The sequence below is a fragment of the Atractosteus spatula genome, chromosome 1 (genome assembly GCF_055471065.1).
Source record: "Atractosteus spatula isolate fAtrSpa1 chromosome 1, fAtrSpa1.hap1, whole genome shotgun sequence".
Classification (NCBI taxonomy): domain Eukaryota; kingdom Metazoa; phylum Chordata; class Actinopteri; order Semionotiformes; family Lepisosteidae; genus Atractosteus; species Atractosteus spatula.
Window position 1 is genome coordinate 48,112,236 of NC_142706.1, and position 13,029 is coordinate 48,125,264.

Sequence of the window (13,029 nt, forward strand, 5' to 3'; positions counted from 1 at the left end):
GGTCCATATACTGTACCTGCAGAGGTTCACATCTTTGTTTTTTATAATGTATTAATACCACCGTTAACAAAATATCTCAATATCAGCACAATGAGGCAACATGTTCCTAAATAACATGAAACCTGAATTTTTAAAATATTAGGGCTAAATAACATTTTTACAAATGATCAAGTATTCTCAGTACTTGCCGTACCACCTAAATGAGTGTAATGGTTCAGCTCCACATATTGTCCAACCAGACAGTTAAGAGGGTCTGAACTTCTTCATGTTAGTTCACAAAGACACCATGGAATTGATTTAAGCTCCTTGTGTGGTCTGCCTACCTTTTTATCATGTAATATCACCTAAACCACTGTTAAAGTAGCATTATTAACACTACCTGTTTGAAAAACAAAGCTTTACTACTGAGAGACTTGGCTGTTTAAATAAAAATATGTAATGATCAAAATGAGCTAAATCAGGCTCATCCCCCAGGAACCAATGCCTAGCAAAATGTTGTATGTCTTATACATCAACATGCACACTCTCCCTGTGATTGAATGCTCGGAGTCCTTTGCCTGTATCTATTTTTATAATAATTTGAATGCAGAGCACTGTAGTTTGTTTCCATTATGCCTCTAGCAATTATTCTACCATACAGACCATGAAGGAAGTATTCCGTCTTGTTTGAAAAATTTTTGGCTCATCATCCCTTGTGCCTCATTTTTAAAGTCATTTGAATTTTGGAAGATTTTAATATTTATGTTGAGTCTCATTAGCATTCTTTTATGGAATAAATTCTCTGGTCTCCTAAATGATTTATTCAGCATATGAATATGCCCACCCACAAAGGTCACAGACTGGACATCATTATCATCTGTGATCCACCTGTTAGTGACTTGTTTGCCCTTGATCTGGGCATTTGAATTCTAGATTTGTTTTGAAGTTCCACAATGTCCTTACATTAGGGCTATTCAAATTTGTTTTCTAATCCATTTGAGATCTTGTATGCAATTGATAGTGCATCTGACTTTATATATAAAAAAAGCAGCAATCTGAGAGGGAGATTAAAATTAAACCTACCACAAGTTCCTTAGTTCCTGATTACATAACTTTGCACTGTTCACATTTTACAATTCTTTGACCCATGGTCAGGCAAATAAATAATAAACAATTAAGATTTCAAATTGTAAACTTGGCTCTCAAACTTCTAGCTATTACTCTGCTAAAAACAAAAGTCCATCCTCCTCAGTAATTCTTAACATTTGGAAAGGTTCTAGATGGGGCTGTGTCATTCACTTACAAGATCATTCATTTACAATAATTTAAACTTTAATTAACCATTAAAACAAGGTTTAAACCAATGCTTAGTTCCAAAACCAGTCGTTAGGGTTACTACTGATATACTGATGACTACTCATTTTCTTATCCATTATCCTTGTTGGTCAGGGATGTTGCTCAACCCCAAACTGGCTAGACAGAGCGAAAGGCCTCCTCACCTTGGTAATCTTATGGTCATGTGGCATCCGGCACGGCTCATGTTTCCAGTCTTTTTAGTATCTATAGGTCTTGTATTTGAATCTATATTCAAATTTTTTTACAATGTTCCTAATGTCACTCGTAGGCATTCACGTCTCTCAATTTGATGGACAGAAGCTAAAACAACTATGTTCTTTCCAGGCTTCACTACTGTAATACATGCCTTGCTAGTGTACCAAAGAATTTTCAGAACCTGCAGTATGTTCAGAACTCAGCTGCTCATATCTTAACTGTAACAAGTATTTCTTTCCTCTTCTTTGATTCCTAGCAATGGGAATTTCTGAATAAAATTCAAAGTATCATCTTATCCTGAAGGAAGTGAATGCGTTGGATCCTGACTACAATCGGTGAACTATTATCGCCCAAAACATCTACAGATTAATGGTTCCCATGTCAGACGCTCAGCAGATGTTTAAAATATGTTCCAAAACCAAAGGAGAAAGTTTGCCCTTAAAGGACTATAAAGCACTGATTTCAAAAGATTCAGAGGGCTACCGTGCACTAAATTACAAAACCTTAAAATATTAGCACTAACAGATCTGTCTCTACAAGTAAATAGACAGCACAGGATATCATGTACTAGAGCACAACTTTCAGCAAAAAATTCAGACAACCCAGAGAAACTACATCCACATCTCGCCAGTCCAGGGGTTCTGCCCCTCCCCCAGAGTGATATCACACTCGGGTTGCTGCATGCACACTTCAACCCTCCGTTCCCAGCCACTCAATGAACTGTACACAGGGAGACAGCTGGTTCTGGAGTGGTGGCTTAAAATGCTGAATAGTGTGAACATTTGAAGTTTTATGATTTCACTCCATATACCATATGTGTCGTAAAGATATTTAATTTTCAAAAGTCCTACTACACTATGTCTATAGATCGCTGAATCTACTCTAAAGAAGGAGCCGCCACCAAACTTTTTTCATTTTACTTTGCAGTTTACAGCACTGATGAAGCTTCCTCCTGCAATACTGTAAATGCCAAGCTGCAATAAAAAACCCTATAACTGGACCATTTGTAACAATCTCTTAATGAGTTAATCACTGGTGTTCCAATTATATATGCTGTGAAATGTTATTTACAAGCCATTTATGTATAACCTAGTAGGGTTCCTTCACCATATGATGCAGGATGAAAGATGAAAGACCATGACCGATTCTCATTTTGTGAATCATTTCATGAATTACACTTCATCAGAAATGTGCGCTACATTTTGTTTTCTTTTTTGTAACAGGCCACTTTATAATTCAGAATTAATACGGACACAGGACTCTTTTTGTGGCGTCTGACTGAGCATTTGAAGTTGTCTCTATTGCTGAAATAGCCGAAAGGCATGTGAGAAGTAGATCTTTAAGAATATATTCTAATCTAGAGGTATTTATGGTTTTAATTCTGTTAATAATTGCTTCACTTTTTTTACTGCAGATAAATCATACCAGAACCCAAGTTTCACCCATTCAAATATCACGTTTCACTGTTTATACACAAAAGGATGGACTGAATCAAAATGCAATAATCTGCCTTCTTCTCCGTGTTTTGTAATGTGAAACATAAGGTTAGATTACTTCCACCTGAAGGACTTGAGGGGTTTCACATACAGCCAACATGAGTCTTTAGTTTTTTAAAGCTATATCCATTATAAAACAGAATGAGAAGACAAGAATACTGGTTTAATCTTAACGTCTGTTTGGAATGGTCAAGCATAAATGCACGCAAACTATTTTTCAAAACAAACAGCAGGACCTTCCAAAGAAATTTTACAATGACAGAAGTGTAGTGGGGATTCTTTACCAAGATGTAAGTCATTGTAAAATTCTCTTATGCCAAAATAACCACAACAAGGAAACATTTTAAAATGATCTCTATTTCATTGTGAGTTAGTTCAAATGCCAATGCTACTGTTTCACAATGTCAAAATCTACAACACATGCATGCCAAGAGACAAGAAGTCCTCACAGCTGCAACGTTTAAACTAGAATTAATTTTCTTCTAGCTGTTAGAATTCACTCGATCAGCAGGAAATGAGTTGATCCTACTGCTGACAATTAGATTTCCACAAAACATTTTACAATCCCAAGCCTGCTTTGCTGCACTATAGAAAAAACAATTTAAATTATTAATTCAGCATACAATGCTATCCAAGCAGCTCAATGGCGTGCTGGTTAGATGCTGCCTTTCTGCTCCAGATTTGGAGCAGGCCTCCATTATTTTGGTGTTTGTGGCACTGCTGCCCTGGGACAACAGGTGTTTGATCGAGGAGCAGAGCGCTGGCATGTTCTCAATGCTGCCTTATACCCTATGCGTCGGGGACAGGTTCCTTCTTGGCATGAGTCTCACCAGGATAAACACCTTGCTTATAATGGAACTTTACCTATATGCATTACATGATCACAGCTCATTCATATCATTGACAAACACTAAAAGAGTGTAATATTTTCAACACGTGGGGTCACAAGGTTTTGAGAAGTTTAATGCTCTCAAGTGGAAACCTCAGAACCTCCTGGAAAGGGAAGGTCATTCCATCCCACCTGTCCTGCTAACACATGGAGACACTGTCTACCTTCTTGTGGGAAACCAAGTGACATTTTATGGAGGAAAATGTATATCCACCAGGGGCTGAACTGAAGGGACCTGGATTGTGATCCTGGAAAGAACACATGAACATCTTAAAAAGTAGATGAGGGAACTCTTCTCGTTACCAACTATAAACAATCAATAGACCAATCAGGCACTGGAGGCACTTATTATTCTACATCAAATGCAAAGCTACTACCGTAGATCGGAGGTTCTGAACCTGGGGTTCCTGCACTCCCATCCAATATATTTCAAATGTGACCTCATCATAACAGATGAAGAAAGACGATACATGTGCAATGACACACCATTACATATATACCTTGGTCAGTATATTCTTTTTCCATTTCATCAACATGACATGGGAACTGTTCTGTCAAAAACTGTTCTGCAATTTTGAGCTTTGGCTGACATCGAACCATCCCATTGAAGATTATAAAAATTACGTGCCTCTTAAAAGATGCTTTTTTAAAAACAAACATTATAATGAAATAATTCACTAAAAACATAAACATTTGCCATAATAATAAAATAAATGTGGCAAATTGAATTTGTAATAAAAACACTTGATTAAAATAGTATACATTTATCAATCCATTAAACAACCTAAAAACACAATCAAAAGTGATGAACACTATTTTTTGGTGGGGGTGTGGTGTACCTTTTATCACTGTAGGGAGTGCAGAACCTGTAAAAGCTTAAGAACCCCTGCGCTAGATTAATCAGAGTACTAATTAATGAAACATTTACTTTGAAATGGAACAGATTCAGCATCTTCATTACCACCATTTGGTTTAATGATCCAAACCTCTCTCAATGCCCCAGTATTAATATGAACATTAGGTGCTGTTGCATTTTAAATAGTTGGCACCCTACAGGTTGATTTAAATTCTGCTCTTGGCTGAAGTATCAGATGCCATTGGAAAATGAAAGAATATGCAGTCACTTCAATCCTGTTACACCGAGTCTGAAACGGTGCACTGTTATTTAACCAGACTCGGCACTGTTCTCGCAGACTGACCTGCAGGAAGAGAACGAACCCCTCCTCCAAATCTCGCTCGCCAGGCTGTCCACCTCTTCACACTGTAATCCGGAACGGAAACAAAGCTTAGGTGTCAGTCAGAGGACAGGCAGCCTCCGCTACATGGCACAGGCCTACAGAAGGAGCCGTGTAATTGGAAGGAGAGCTACAGTTTTGCAAAATGAGGATATGATGAACAGCCATTCCTCATTTGCTTCCAGCAAAATTAATCCAGTTACAGTTTATTCAACCGCTGTGTATTCCTGGTGAAGTTACCACTCTAAACACAGTTTGAGAATTTATACCAATTGGAGAGGGGGTCACTTGATCACTGTTAAACTTAAACTTAAATATCTAGCATGGGAACCAAATGCCTGGACCCCCCCACCTGTAGTCCCTCTGAACTTCTGCAGTTACAGTAGAGCAGTGGCACAAAGCAGTCATGTCAATCACTGCACACACTTGGATGGAGAACTCCATGCTCAACAGAAGGAGCAGTCCATAAAGAATAGGATTCATTTAAAACAAAGAACACAATCCACTTTACCGCCAAACAGTATTCACACACTTAAATGAGGGTAGTGCGGCCGAGCAGTCTAAGGTGCTGGATTAAGGCTCCAGGCTGCTCGGAGGCGCGAGTTCAAATCCCACCGCTGCCAAGTCTTTCTGAGTTAAGACCCTGCTTCCACTGATTACATGTAGTCGTGGCCGAGTGGTTAAGGCAACGGACATGAAATCCATTTGGGATTCCCTGCACAGGTTCGAATCCTGTCGACTACGCAGTAACCCCAAATGGTACTTTTTACCAGCAGCCATATCGCCCTGCAACTCACAACTGGCAGCCCACTGAAGCTCAGCAGGTGTGAGCCTGGTCAGTACCTGGATGGGAGACCTCCTGGGAAAAACTAAAGTTGCTGCTAGAAGTGGTGTTAGAAGGGCCAGTAGGGGGCGCTCACCCTGCAGCATGTGTGGGTCCTACTGCACCAGTATAGTGCTTACATTCTGCAGTGATTGATTGAAGAGTAGCAGCATATTTTACTTTTTACTGCAAATGTGATCCTAAAAATGATTGCTTGGCATAGCTTACAATTTATGAATTCAGATTTTCCTCTGCAGGATGCTAGGTCTGCCATCTCCATCCAAAAAATTATAAATTTAAAATGAGGTCTGTAGAAACAGTACAATCTGGTCAGAAAATAAAGCTTAGTTCTGGAAGCCTTGCACTGTGTGCATTAGAAAGAAAAGGCTTATGCTTTGAGTTTCCTGTAAGATTTCAGAACAGCCTTCCTACAGGTCATTTCAAACACATAGTAAGGTGCACAATTTATTAGTTTCACCAAAAAAGCACATTAAATCAGTATTAAAATTATTAATTAAAAAATATTGAAGTCAGTTTGCAAAGGCAAGTGTATCAAGAAGGCTTAAAAAAAACTTTTACACAGCATTTACAGCACCCAAACTTGTTGTGTCCCTGAAGTGATTCAAAAAGTATGGGAAAAGGCTATTTTAGACGAGATACAGTCAGAAACCCCAAACCTCTTCATTACATTATTTTCACCAATCTTTAAAATGGATGCAGTTAAGGTGCCTATGAATTAAGCTGAACATTCTTCATTAAATGTATTTGAAAGCTATCTCCAGATCTCGCGTTTGCCCTCACATTAAACATCGATTTAGGCTAAGGCCCGTTGTTTAATGGACTGAACAACTAATGCACACAAATCTAACACACAGAACCCTATTAAAATCTTATAACTTCTGTAACCTTTACTTCTACAACTGCTGCATAATGGCAGAGGAAAAGGGGAAAAAAAAACAGAAAGCAGCCTTCCAAGAGACAGCCCTCATAAACTATGCTTCAATAAACCGCTTCCTCCACCTTCCTTTCATTGACAAAACTGGGAGAATTAGCATTTACAGCCCAGTTCCTGTTTCAAGCAATCTCCCACTCCCTCAGTTCCCTTTTTCTTTTCTTTATGCCAGCAGCAACAGCTTGCTGTTTCACAGCTCTGCCTTTGTGTGCCACCTATACAAGTAGGTATGATTTCTGGCGAGTCGTAAAACAATTACTGGCAAATTCCTACAGCTCTTTGATTTCTTGCATGGACAGGGGGAAGGGGGGCATCAAAGCCCTATTTTACCATACAGTACAGGGGACACGGGCAACTCCTTGAAAACTCTTTTGTCTGATTCAGAGGGTCCATAAAGAAATCTTGCTGCTTTGTGTCGGTGCAGATCCAGCCATTTTTAGAAAACAACAGGATGGAAAACAAACCCCCTGTGTGCCATTTGCGGTTGCGAAAGGCAGTGCTGTTGCCACCCTCCTTTTAGGATATGCAATTCAGGCGTCTGGACCTAGGAGGTTTACTGAAAAACAACACTTCTCCGCATCAAGCACTTCTTTGTCTCTCTTAGACAAGCAGCTAACATGCTTCGATAAAGCAAATAGCAGTTCCAATTGCTTCGGCTAAAATGGTCATTTATCACTTCTCTGAAGAAACCCAAACCTTTAAAAAAAAATAACAATTGCTTTCTATTTTGAAAGATATTTTCTTAATGAAATCACTTTTGGATTAACTGGAAAAATACCATAAGATTACTATAAACAAAAGCAATTTTGACCGAAAGAGTATAATCAGTACAGAAGTAAATTCAATATGTTCCACTCATACAAAGTACAGTACATAGAAGTTAGCAAAAGAGAAAAGTGCTAAGAGGACTATGAAGAAATATGTAAAACTCCAAACCAAGTTACAGATTGTTTTTGCCATTTCATCATAGATGGGGTTATAATACTAAATAGGCAAAAAAATACTCCATGTAGCTCGTGGCTGATTTACAGCTGTGATCATATTAACATACAATGATGTACATTACGTAGGTAACTGAACTCCAGGTTGTCCCAGTGTATGTGGTCTATAAAGTAATTTAAGTGTCATGCTATGAATCCCTTAAATATTTTTATCTGGAAGGCTTTCAGACAGTGAATGGTGTCCTAAATGACACAGTTAAGACATCCTAACAGATCTGTCTTTGATACAGTTAGGGTCAGACAAAAATGTAAAATGACAGAAAAAATCTGGCTTTAGCAACTACTACAGATTTCTATAATGAAAAGGAATTTGGGAAGTTACTGTAGTTACTGAAGTTACTGTATGAAGATAGTTGTGCATCCATTCAATTGAAAGGGTAGCAAATGCATTTTTGACATTTCTGTGGTCACTCCAATGTAATATTAAAAGTAAAATTACATGCTCATTAAGTGGCTAACAGTGGTACCTAAGGTAAACCAAAATTGTTTCTATCTGAGCTCTGAGGTTCCTGTGGTTATGTCTTCCTTCAAAAGCAGACAGTCAATGACTTAAGAGGAAATTGAGTCAATGCACATTGTGGGAGATGAAAGTTAGTCAAGGATGAAGGATGACATCATGTTTCACAGCTAGAAACCCAATTATATAAATTGCTTGCTATAGTGCATAAACCCATGAAAATAAGGCATTTTTCTTCTCAGGATGAAGGGTTTTCATTATAAAAACATTCCCTATATCTTCTGTTATTCTTTCGATATGTTTGCACAAATATCCCCATGGACAATGGTTTTTCAACCAAGGCACTGAAAACGGAGCATAATTAGGAGCAAATATGACACCTCAAAGGAACAGTTGATATCTGCATTTACATATTACATACAATCTCTTACTAAGCCTTGGAAATGGATATGCAAATGAAAATGAGTTGGCATCCAAAGGATCTCAGTTTCACTGCCGATACTTCATATTCACTATTTCCCATAACGGTTAATTTCAGACAACTGCATGCAGAATTTGAAAAGAATAAGATCTAATAAACAAAACTTCACTTACAATATATCAAAAAGAAGATTAGGGGCTAATGGTTTCATTGCATTGCAGTAGAAAATGACAAACCAGAAGTTGGAATCAGCCAGTTCTGGAAATCACAACTCATGGGGAGATAAAGGGGGCATTATCAGAAACCCACCTATTTCTGATGAGGGCAACCCGTGCCTATCCCAGAAGTCCAGGACAAAAGGCAGGACTATACATTGGAGAGAACGCCAATCCATCAGAGGGCAGCACACACATAAGGACAATTAAAAAACACCAGCTAACATAGCCAGCACGTTCTAGAAGGTAGAAACAGAATCACCTGGCTAAAACCCAGTAGGAACATACACATTCCACCCATTAGATGCCTCAGTCCACAACTGACCATCAATCACAAGATAGCAGTCTTTGTGAATAAGCTTTTTTTCTGTGAAACAGAACTTTATGAAGGTTTTCACCTATTAAAGGTTTTCTGTACACAATGCTGCAGCTCAGAGTATACTTACACCTGAAAAAAAAAGATGTTTATACTCTTGGTGGTTATAACAGAATCTCACTGCTAAAAATGTTAACTTCACTGCCGTTTCTAGCAGCTCAAGGAGTGGTCTTTCATGGAGATGCAGATAACTCGCATTTTATTCCATTTCTTATATATAGTACGCACCCGCAGAAAGTTTAGCCGAACTTACAGAAGCTCTACAGAGTGGTCTTGTAAATGGAATTTGTAAATCCTCAAAGAAAAACTAAAAAAATAAGACTCTGAACTCTAGGTTCATTTGCACAGGAAAGTGCCTACAGACTGCAGGGATGTTAAGGAAAGCGTTTTAGTTAACAAGCCTTTTTTAATTTTACAAGATACCTAGAATTTAAGAAAGATTAAGAAATGAGAGGAGGCCATTTGGGTAATCCAGCCAATTGCTAGTAGCTAATTGATCCACGTACCTTATTCAGCTGTTTCTTGAAAGAAGCCAGGATAAACTTTAACAGCATAGCTAGGTAGCCTTTTCCAGATCTATACAACCTTTTGTAGAAAAAGAGCACCTCCTGTTTTCAGATTCAAATGCACTCGTACATAGTTACTAGTTATGTCCTCTGGTTCATATAATGGACTTTGTCCAAATTGACTGTGCAATATGTATGTTTTTGTATGTATGCTGTATATTATACACAATATTCTAAATGTAATCTTAGTAGTGAATTGCATAATTTTAACATAACATTTTGCTATATTTTAACTAGATATCCTAACGATGTTTGCCTTTATATTGCTTTAGCCTTTTATCTTACTCTTACAGACACTGCTGATGTACATGGGCACTGAAATAAATCCTTATAATATGCAACCAAGATACGGTACTTCAAATGTGCTTTCTTCCTGTGTCCATTTCCCATTTTCTGGCCACAATGGGACACATCAGACTGAACTGCAAGATCATAGCAGCCCATCAATTAAAAAAAAATGGTATAAAAAATGGTAAAATGTGAATAAGTCTGCTGTTGGTGAAATTTCATTAAACTATGACATCATTGAAGGTGACTTGTAGGGGATATACTAATATTGCAAAATAACCAAGAACTAAAATAATTTTCAGCTAAAAGTTACGAGTTAAGGTACAGTAAGTGTCAAAATAATCAATAACCTGTTTTCTGAATGAAGTTTATATACATACTGAAAACACTGCTGCAAAATCTCCTACTACAATATAAACCTCCCCTAAGCAAACCCAACATCACCACACTTACTTGGTTTCCCACCATTTATCGCAGTTCAAAAGTAGATGAACTTGTCATTAGTAAAATTGCTACAGGCTGTGAAAACCCTGTCTGCGTGCGTGAAACTAAAAAATGGCCAATGACCATGAACATTCCAGCTGAAGTATGTACAGAAGCAAAATCACCAGCAGCTGTGAAGGGCAGTGCAATCTCACAGCTCACAAACTTTACAAGTCTAGACCTTCATCTCCTGTGCCCCAAGTTCAACTGGCCACTCAGGTGCAGAGAAAGGGGAGACTGGTCTCCAGAGGCCAAGAAGAGGCCACATCATGAACTCGGCTTAAAAGTGCCCTACAATGTACAGTACTGCAACGGAGATCCTGAGAAAAGATCAATTCCAGGAGTTTGGTGAATTTGTCGTACTTATACTGGTGTAGTACATCTATACTCCAGTTTACCCTCCTGCTAAATTTTAAAGCATTATGAATAAGAAATTTTTAAAAATATGAAAATATTAAAAATAATTAGAGGGTGTTAATGAGAGCTATGCATCTGCTATATTCTCCGCATTTTATTATATTTTATTTGATGTTGTATACTGTACAGTACTGCATTTGCTGTATTACTCTTTTCATAATTTAAACTATATACATACACTTGATTTTTAATTTAAGGGAGGGGAATATGAGGGTCTAAGGGAGGAGTTCTGATTATACACGCTTTTGGACATGAGGCTATGTCAGGAACCTAACTACCGTGTAAAACAGAAGTCTACTGTATATTGTATAGTCTACTGTATATTAGCTCCACCACCTAGACTCATTCTAAAACTGGATAATGACAGTTAACAGACGATTGCAATACCTCCTCTGTCAGGTACCTATACACTCCATACTGAGGAATAACTAGCCTACTGTACACTGAATACAGTGAATTGGTAGTTACAGTTCCTGAGGAAAAACATATTCCCTTAAGGGTACTCATATATAGAAGCTACTTCAGTAATATTTCTGATACAGCATGTGAACAGAAACCACAAAGTTGATCATAAAAGGAAAAACACAATCCACTGGCTGAATCCTATAAATCTAGACTCAGACATTAAGCCCAGAGGCTACCATATCGAGCTAATCATTAAATACCGGATTAAAAAAATGAAGCTTGTAAAATCTGAATATCTGAAGGTACTTTAGCAGCACTAATAAAAGAGTTCAGTGATGAACAGTAAGTTTTTCAAAACCTGAGTTAATTGATCATTAAAGCCTAGGTATCACTCAAATCAAAACAGCTTTTCATTTACACACTGCATAATCCACATTCTTTACATCTTCTCAACTTGGAATAATGTAGGGTTAAGAGCTAAAGACCAACCATCACATGAAAAAGAACAATTATACCCATAGCTAATAATCCATTAAGAACACTTTAAATACCATTCCCATTTAATGGATTTTGTTTCAGGAAAAAATGTAGCTGTTAAAGTAACACCTTGAATGATTTTTAGCCATCTGGCACGTCTGCAGGGATTTTAATCTGCACCTACCGCACTCATTCACTTTCATTTTTATGTAAAATGAAATAAAACCAATACAAAACTTTCAAGACATGCAAAAAAAAAAGATTGTGAATGCTCTACTCAGGAAATGATGCTATCACAGGAAAACTACTAATCTCTACTGCAACACCTGTGTTCTTCTCTCAAAGGCTGATAGTCCCAGTTTTAATGAAGCTTGACACTACCTGTAACATTACTGGCAATCCAATCATTCATTTTTATACAATAAAGAGCAGCATCCCTGGGTCCAGCTGAAATCAGAAACTTGACCGAACATTATAAATTACAGTGAAGCTCGTCTACTGTATAATTTTTCCATCAGGTTGTTAGTTAAGATATAACTCACATCTCCTCTCACCTTACACAATATGCTGCATACAGCAACTTTATCAAACCAGTTCACACTGAGACAGCTATAATAAGAAGTAATGCAATTCACAATGTGTTTTTCCATTACATCAGCACCAAAAACAGTAGACAAAGACCCATACTAGGGGGCAAGCACTGTAAGAAATGAACAGGGTTCTCTCAGTTTATCCACCTTTAATACTGTTGTCAATGTTGTAGCTATATGATATCTATTCATCAAACTAGTGTTAAGAGTCAACGCAGGTTTTTCCAATTCCATAAATGCAAAAAAAATAACTAAGAACATGAATTGCTATCAGAAAACTAGAATTGATCCCAACCCAGAATCATAGAGCTACTAGCTAACTGGCAAGATTTAATTTACTTCAAATTTCACCGTATACAAGGGTCATTAAAGCAAAAACCAAACCTGCATCATAACTGTCCACCAGGC

General features: G+C 37.7%; 1 protein-coding gene and 1 non-coding gene across 3 annotated transcripts in view; one reads left to right on the forward strand and one right to left on the reverse strand.

Annotated features, from left to right (window-relative positions):
• Positions 1–13,029, reverse strand: part of mllt3 (MLLT3 super elongation complex subunit) — a 108,589-nt gene that overhangs the window by 88,115 nt on the left and 7,445 nt on the right. The gene's annotated exons all lie outside the window — the stretch shown is intronic.
• Positions 5,813–5,894, forward strand: trnas-uga (transfer RNA serine (anticodon UGA)). The gene has a single exon. It is a non-coding gene; the product is annotated as a tRNA-Ser (tRNA).